General features: G+C 50.5%; 2 protein-coding genes across 2 annotated transcripts in view; both read left to right on the top strand.

The window, feature by feature from the left end:
* The window catches only part of mettl21a (methyltransferase 21A, HSPA lysine), a 201,695-nt gene that overhangs the window by 137,153 nt on the left and 57,042 nt on the right, over window positions 1–7,500 (top strand). The window lies entirely within an intron of this gene.
* The window catches only part of plekhm3 (pleckstrin homology domain containing, family M, member 3), a 61,756-nt gene that overhangs the window by 49,412 nt on the left and 4,844 nt on the right, over window positions 1–7,500 (top strand).

Genomic DNA, 7,500 nt, shown 5'->3' with positions numbered 1-7,500 from the left:
ACACACACACACAAACACACACTCACACATACACACACAAACACACACTCACACACACACACATACACACACAAACACACACTCACACACACACACACACACACACACACATACACACACACACACACACACAAACACACACTCACACATACACACACAAACACACACTCACACATACACACACACACACACACATACACACACACACACACACACACACAAACACACACTCACACATACACACACAAACACACACTCACACATACACACACAAACACACACTCACACACACACACACACACACACACACACACACACACACACACTGTCATACGCTGTGTAACTGAAATGGACACTGACACTCACTTGCTGAACGCTCCTCCGTTCATTAAGATTCATTAAGAGTCAGGGAAAATTCTATCAGGTGTCTAAATCCTGATGTAATTAACCAAGACATCTGACCAAATATGTACCCCAGTGGAGTAGATGCCCCAGTGGAGTAGATGCCCCAGTGGATTAGATGCCCCAGTGGATTAGATGCCCCAGTGGAGTAGATGCCCCAGTGGAGTAGATGCCCCAGTGGATTAGATGCCCCAGTGGTGTAGATGCCCCAGTGGTGTAGATGCCCCAGTGGTATAGATGCCCCAGTGGATTAGATGCCCCAGTGGTATAGATGCCCCAGTGGATTAGATGCCCCAGTGGTATAGATGCCCCAGTGGAGTAGATGCCCCAGTGGTGTAGATGCCCCAGTGGATTAGATACCCCAGTGGTGTAGATGCCCCAGTGGATTAGATGCCCCAGTGGTATAGATGCCCCAGTGGAGTAGATGCCCCAGTGGTGTAGATGCCCCAGTGGATTAGATGCCCCAGTGGTATAGATGCCCCAGTGGATTAGATGCCCCAGTGGATTAGATGCCCCAGTGGATTAGATGCCCCAGTGGTGTAGATGCCCCAGTGGATTAGATGCCCCAGTGGTGTAGTCTCTGGTCTGGTTCAGGTGGATTTTGAGTGCCGCAGTTCTGTGCTGTGTAAAAGTATGTCTCACACGCTCAGCTGTAAATATTTGATTTCCCCTGCAGAATGAATAAAACAGGACAAGGACACACCTATAAACAAATGTTTATGCTGTCGCAACCTTTATCGTCAAAGCCACACACAGAGAAGTATACACTCACACTCACACACACACTCACACACACACACACACACACACACACACTCATCCACAAACACAGTCACACAAACCCTCCACACTCATCCACACACACACAGACACACACACACACACACACCCTCCACACTCATCCACACACACACACACACACACACAGACACACACACACACACCCTCCACACTCATCCACACACACACACACACACACACACTCATCCACACACACACACACACACACACACACACACACACACATCCACACACACACACACACACTCATCCACACACACACACACACACACCCTCCACACACACCCTCCACACACACACACACACACACACACACACACACACACACACTCATCCACACACACAGACACACACACACACACACACACACACCCTCCACACTCATCCACACACACACACACACACCCTCCACACTCATCCACACACACACACACACACTCACACACACACACACACACACACACACACACACACACACACACACCCTCCACACACACACACACACACACACACACGCACACACGCACGCACGAGGCGGCGGTAATCCTGTTTTCCGCGCCGGTCGGAGGGGGGGTGTTATCCAAACAGGCCTGGGCCCTCTTTATGCGCGTAATCCGGGCCTTTCTGCGCAGTTTAGCGGGGCGGCCGCGGACATTAGCGGCTTCATTAGAGCGCCGGGTGGAAGGCATGAAGTAGCGGCTGCTAAACAGCGGTTTTAGGGGATTAAGCTTTTCCACAACAAAAGCCCCCACTGGACCGGGGGCGCGGGGGCAAAGAGGGGGCGCGCGGGGGGGGGGCAGGAGTGACGCTCTCGCTCCCCGATTCGCCTGCCCTGGCAGCTGCCAGAAACAGAAAGGAAGAAGGGAAGAAGGGAAGTAGGGAGGAAAAAAACCTCTGTCGCCTCGACAGCTGGAGTATTCCCCCCTGTCCGAGGACAATGCGGAGAGCCGCTGAACTTTGACCCACTTCCCCATCAGAAAAATGACAAATATGGCGCCGTTGGGTTTTTTTTTTTATACTCAGAACTCGTTCTCTTATTTGCGCTCAAGTCAACACAGTGGGGCCCAGCCGAAAATTCAATGTTACAAATGGAAAATGGATACAGAAAAGAGATGGTAAAATTTATTTAGCCATGATATTTTTTTAGCTTTTTCCATATCTCAAACAAGAAAGAGTTAACTGGGTCAATTGTGTGTTTGGAAACCACCATAAATAATAATATAATAATATAGTAATATTTTATTAACGTTATTATAATAAATATAAAGGCAAATGTGGATTTGGATGCTGGATGCTGTCATAAGTTTGAGACATTTCTTCGTAATTATGGGTTTAATAAGAACAGCAGAACTGGGATTTAAAGTTTGGATGTAAAGACTCTCTCTGTCCTTGTGGGTTTACGCTTTGCTGAGCTCGTCTGGTGCATTCAGAACCTACGAAACGCTCTCGGAACGGCGCAAACCCCGCCTTCTGGTCCTCTCGGTTGGCTCGGTTGCGCCAGGCGAGATCAGTCGAGCGCAGAACGGCGCTCGAGTCCAGAGCGATTGCGTAATTGACCCGGGTCATCGCTGCCTTGCGTGACGCCGGTTCCAGGACGCACTCACGGACACGCCATATATAACATCCCATAATGACGAGAGCAGGCCAGGCGCAGCGGTGCTGGCCTTTCTCCCGCCTCTAAATCACCGCACACCGCTCCGAGCCTGGCGTTGACAGCCCCCGGATCTCCAGCGCCTGACCAGGCGCGTCGTTCCGCGCGCTGAGCGGCTCTCTGTGGGAAGACTTCGTGTCGGATCGGGTGTTGTGCATTAGCACCGGGGCGACAGATTGCCCCTTTGGGGATTTCGGCAGGAACTGGACCGATGTTCGTATCTCCATCGCTGCGTTGGGCCGTTGCTGGCTAGCTGGCTGTTATGTGTCCCCGTGCGGGGCTTGTGGCCCGCAGCGTGTTCTCCTGAGCCAAGTCCACGTAACCGGACATGTTCCCGGAGACGAAATGCTCCGTGCTAACAAAAAGTGCTCCAAAAATGTTTCAACTTGTGTCGAAGATTGGAAACATTTTAGGGGCACACTAATGCATCCCAATTAGCAGATGTGTTCCCAAACTATGTCCCCGTTTAGCACACGGTGATCTTCTGGAGCAAACGCTCTTAGAATAGGAGCAGAGTGGAGCCCTGCTCTAGCTGCTGTGGGGCTCTGGCCTCAGAAACCTGGATTCTACAGATAGCATAATCAATCTCGGTCATGAGGGATCCACGTATCTTAATTACTAACCTCTACCGATAAAGGGGTCAAGATTCTCATTTCATCTTGGCTGCTGATGGGATATTGTCCTCCCAATGCCCACCAAACCTCTGAGGTGTCTAGATCTAGCATCCCGCTAGCCACTCCCTGTGTAACCCATGGAATATTTCCCCTGCAGTAATGGCCTGTTTGGGCAGGAGGATTTGGGTGGCCACAGGGAGAGAGGGGAGGTATGAACTGTGGCATTTCCACAATAGCACACACGGCTTCCTGCCTCTACATTTTACATTTACATTTTAATCATTTGGCGGACGCTTTTAATGCAAAGCGACTTACAAGTGCATAGGTTCCTCCACAAGATAAAGCATCACATCCATCCCTCTACACGCTGAGTGTCCGTTAACCAATACACACGAGGACCTGGGATCTTCAACTCATGGTCCACGAGGGCTGAGAACTTCTGGTTCTCCACCCTCCCTTTACCTGGGAATCAGGTGTGAAGGCAGTCTGCCCAGTCAGAAGCTCCAGTTGTTCAAATAATTACCTGGGAGAAAAGAAAAGCAGGGCTGGATGTGGATTGGAGGGCCAGATTTGATTTGATGACCCCTGCACCAGACCAAACAGTTGAATTGGCAGGAAATGAAAATGAGTATATTTCTATCATTTCTGAGTAGCTGTACATTTCTCTGGAAATACGTGAGGAGTGCACAATCGATTAACTTTTCGCTCCACGCGTGTTTCTGCGTCGACGACCAAAAAAAACGAAAACGCTCCACAGGGTTGTGTGCCAGAATGCAATTTCACAGTTTTTGAGTCCCGATACAAACCCCGTCAGCTGAGTATAAAGCACACGTCCCAGCCCGGCCTGTCACACCCCGCTCCCGTTCTCCCCCGCTAAATTATTGATACGCCTAATTACCCCCCCTGTCAGGATTGATCAGGGGGGGCATATTTCATCCGCGGTGCGGACGTAAGTCACCCCCCGGCGCGGGGCTTTGATGGCTGGTCTGTGGCCCCGACTCCAGGCACTTCACACAGGGATATTTAGTGTTTCTGCCTGGGGGGCTCAGACTGGGGACCCCCCCGTGGGAGAGATGGAGCAGAACCCCCAGGCCTCGCGGAGAGGAAACCGTTTTAGGGGTTCGTCTCGGCGTTCCCCTGTTCTGCAGCCCGGGAAGCGCTCCTCAGCGGAAGGATTCCAGAATATTCCAGACCGGTTCGGTGGCCTTTTTTTGGGGGTTCTGTGTGACGCTGTCTGGCCACCGCCGCGCTACGCACCTAGTGACGCTCATCATAAAGGAAAATGGAGTATTTCCAGAGTGAATTTCCACCGTGGGATCTCTGTGAATGTTCAGATTCGCTGTGCAGTATTTTTAGGAAATAGTTTTTCCTTGCCGGTAGTTTTCCTCAGCGTAATTACGCCCAATCGGACGTCGTTATGTGTGCAGTATGAAAGTGCGTTTTGTCGTATGATTGAGGCTGAAACTCGATGACAGTGCGAAGCTGCAGCTTGTTGTGTGGAGTTCTGCATAGTGAGCTCATAGCTACTCCATTACTCCAGAGGAGACCAGAATACTGACTCCAGTGTTTTTACCATGAATGATTTTTGTGCTGGTTGTTAATTTATTCGGCCTTGAAAATAGTTTTGTTTTGTTTTTTGTTTTTAGTTTTACTTTCACAAAAGAGTAGTGAATTAGCACATTACAAAAAATGTCGTTATTTAGGATAACGATGACAAAAGTCGATATGGATGTTCTTCATTCACCACCAAGATATAGATGTCCCTGATACGGTTAAATCGACCGGCAGTCTTAAAAACCATCCAAAACCTTTTCTCTTTGGGTGGAAATGTTCGGTTTTGTTTGGGGGGGGCGGGGGCAGATTTGGGGTTTTCCCGTTTGGCACGGTATGGCTCGTGTGGGCGATGCGCCCCCACCCTGCCTGGTAGGTGGTCCCCTGAAACCAGGGTGGCAGTCGGGGCAGGGCTGATTCAGCTCCTCTGCGGGACACACGGAGACCCCTTAACCAGGGACCAAGGCCGTTTGAGGGATTACTGTCGTACAGTGACGGGTATAATCATCTGACCTGTTACCTAGGCCACCGACTGGACTGGCTTCTGCCAGACCGCTGGACACCCATGCACAGCCCGCGTGTCTGCTAACGTACGCTACCGTTTAAAACTCTCACGCCATCTTCTTAGGATGCCTGCATTCGTCTCACACCCTAAACCAAGCACGAATGCTCATTCGTACACAGAAACAAGAATTGTCAGTGTACGCAAACTGAGATGAAGTATAAACATTTTATTTAATTGAAATAACAAACAAAAATGTTGGCTGCAGTTATATTTCTCCATCACACTAGTCCTAAAGTATTTTTCCAACGTCCAGTTAGTTCACACATTGTGAAGTTATGTAGGCACTTACTAGTTATGTAGGCAAAACAAAACCTTAACCTACAATTTAGGTATAGTAGAAGTAGGTATAATGCCACACAAGCTAAAAATAGCTGAAACGCTGTGCGCTAAAACTAGGTGACATCACCGGATGACATCACTTCCTGATTCAGTCCATACTCCTCTTTCAGGTAAAAGAGGTGCACCTTCATAGCACCCCCCCCCCCCCTTAAATCTCAACCTCAGTCTGCCCCCATAGAAACCCTTTTCACTGCCCCCCCCCCCCCCCCCCCCTAACACTCGGGGACGAGGTGGGGGCTCCTTGTTCCTCCCACCCGAAGTGCTTCTCCTCCATTGCCCCCCTCTCTCTTTCTCTCTCTCTCTCCCACTCTCCCCCTCTCCCTCCTTCTCTCTCTATCCCCCCTCCCTCTCTCTCTATCTTTGTCTCTCTCCCTCTGTCTCCCTCTCTGTCTCTCCCTCTCCCCCTCTCTCTCTCTTCCACTCTCCCCTCTCTCTGTATCTCTCTCCCTCTCTCCTTTCTCTCCCCCCCTCTCCCCCCGTCCTTCTCTCTCCCTCTCACTCTCTCTCTCTTCATCCTTCTCTCTCCCTCTCTCTCTCTCTCTCCCCCTCTCTCTCCCTCTCCCCCCTCTCCCCCCTCTCTCTCTCCCTCTCCCTCTCTCTCTCCTCTTTCTCTCCCTGCCCATTCTTCGGGCTGCAGAATGCCTGTAGCCCCTTTAATTAGCGGGCCCCTCTCTGCCAGGTGTGGGCACTTGTCTCCGGCCCCTGGCTGAATGTGCTCCGGAGGTCTGGGCCCCTTCCCCGCTCCATTCAGGCCGCTCACAATGCGCTTTCTTCAGGCTCCGCGGCTTTCAAAGGCCTGCCCGTTTTTAACTAGCTCGCCGGCCGGTAAATGGCATTCACATATTATTTTTTCCAGCTCCCTTTAAAAAAAAAAAAAAAAAAAAAGACCACCCCCCTTCATCTTCATCTTTTTCTTCTTCTTTTTCTTCTTCTTCTTCTTCTTGTTTTTTTTTTTACCTTCATTAGCTGCGGTGTGAATTCCGCTGATTTTCTTTTTGCGGTGCTTGTTCTTTGGGGGGGGGGGGGGTTCTGTGTTTAAAGTGGGCCCGTCTCCACTGAAGTCCTGGGGAAGGAAGGGTTCTTTCCTGTCCGATCACACAATGGGCTCCTGGCTGGGAACAGGTCCATTTCGGTCCTACAGAACCAGAACTTTTGACATGCAATGTCTTTCTGAGAATATTTGTGTGTGTGATTGTGAGTGTGTTGGTGAGTGGATGTGTCTGTGTGTGTGTGTGTGTGTGTATGAATGTTGGTGTGAGTGTGAGTGTGTGTGTGTGTGTGTGTGTGAGTGAGTGTGTATGTGTGTGTGTGTGTCTGTGTCTGTGTGTGTGAGCGTGTGTGTGTGTGTGTGTGTGTGTGCACGTGTGTGTGTGTGTGTGCACGTGCATGTGGGAGTGTGTGTGTGTGTGTGTGTGTGTGTGAGTGTGTGTGTGCACGTGCATGTGGGAGTGTGTGTGTGTGTGTGTGTGTGTGTGTGAGTGTGTGTGTGTGTGTGCACGTGCATGTGGGAGTGTGTGTGTGTGTGTGTGCACGTGCATGTGGGAGTGTGTGTGTGTGTGTGTGTGTGTGTGTGCACG

This window comes from Conger conger, chromosome 3 (assembly GCF_963514075.1).
Source record: "Conger conger chromosome 3, fConCon1.1, whole genome shotgun sequence".
NCBI classification, from domain to species: Eukaryota; Metazoa; Chordata; class Actinopteri; order Anguilliformes; family Congridae; genus Conger; species Conger conger.
The sequence above is the reverse complement of the archived record's forward strand: the minus strand, read 5'-3'. Positions and strand labels throughout refer to the sequence as shown.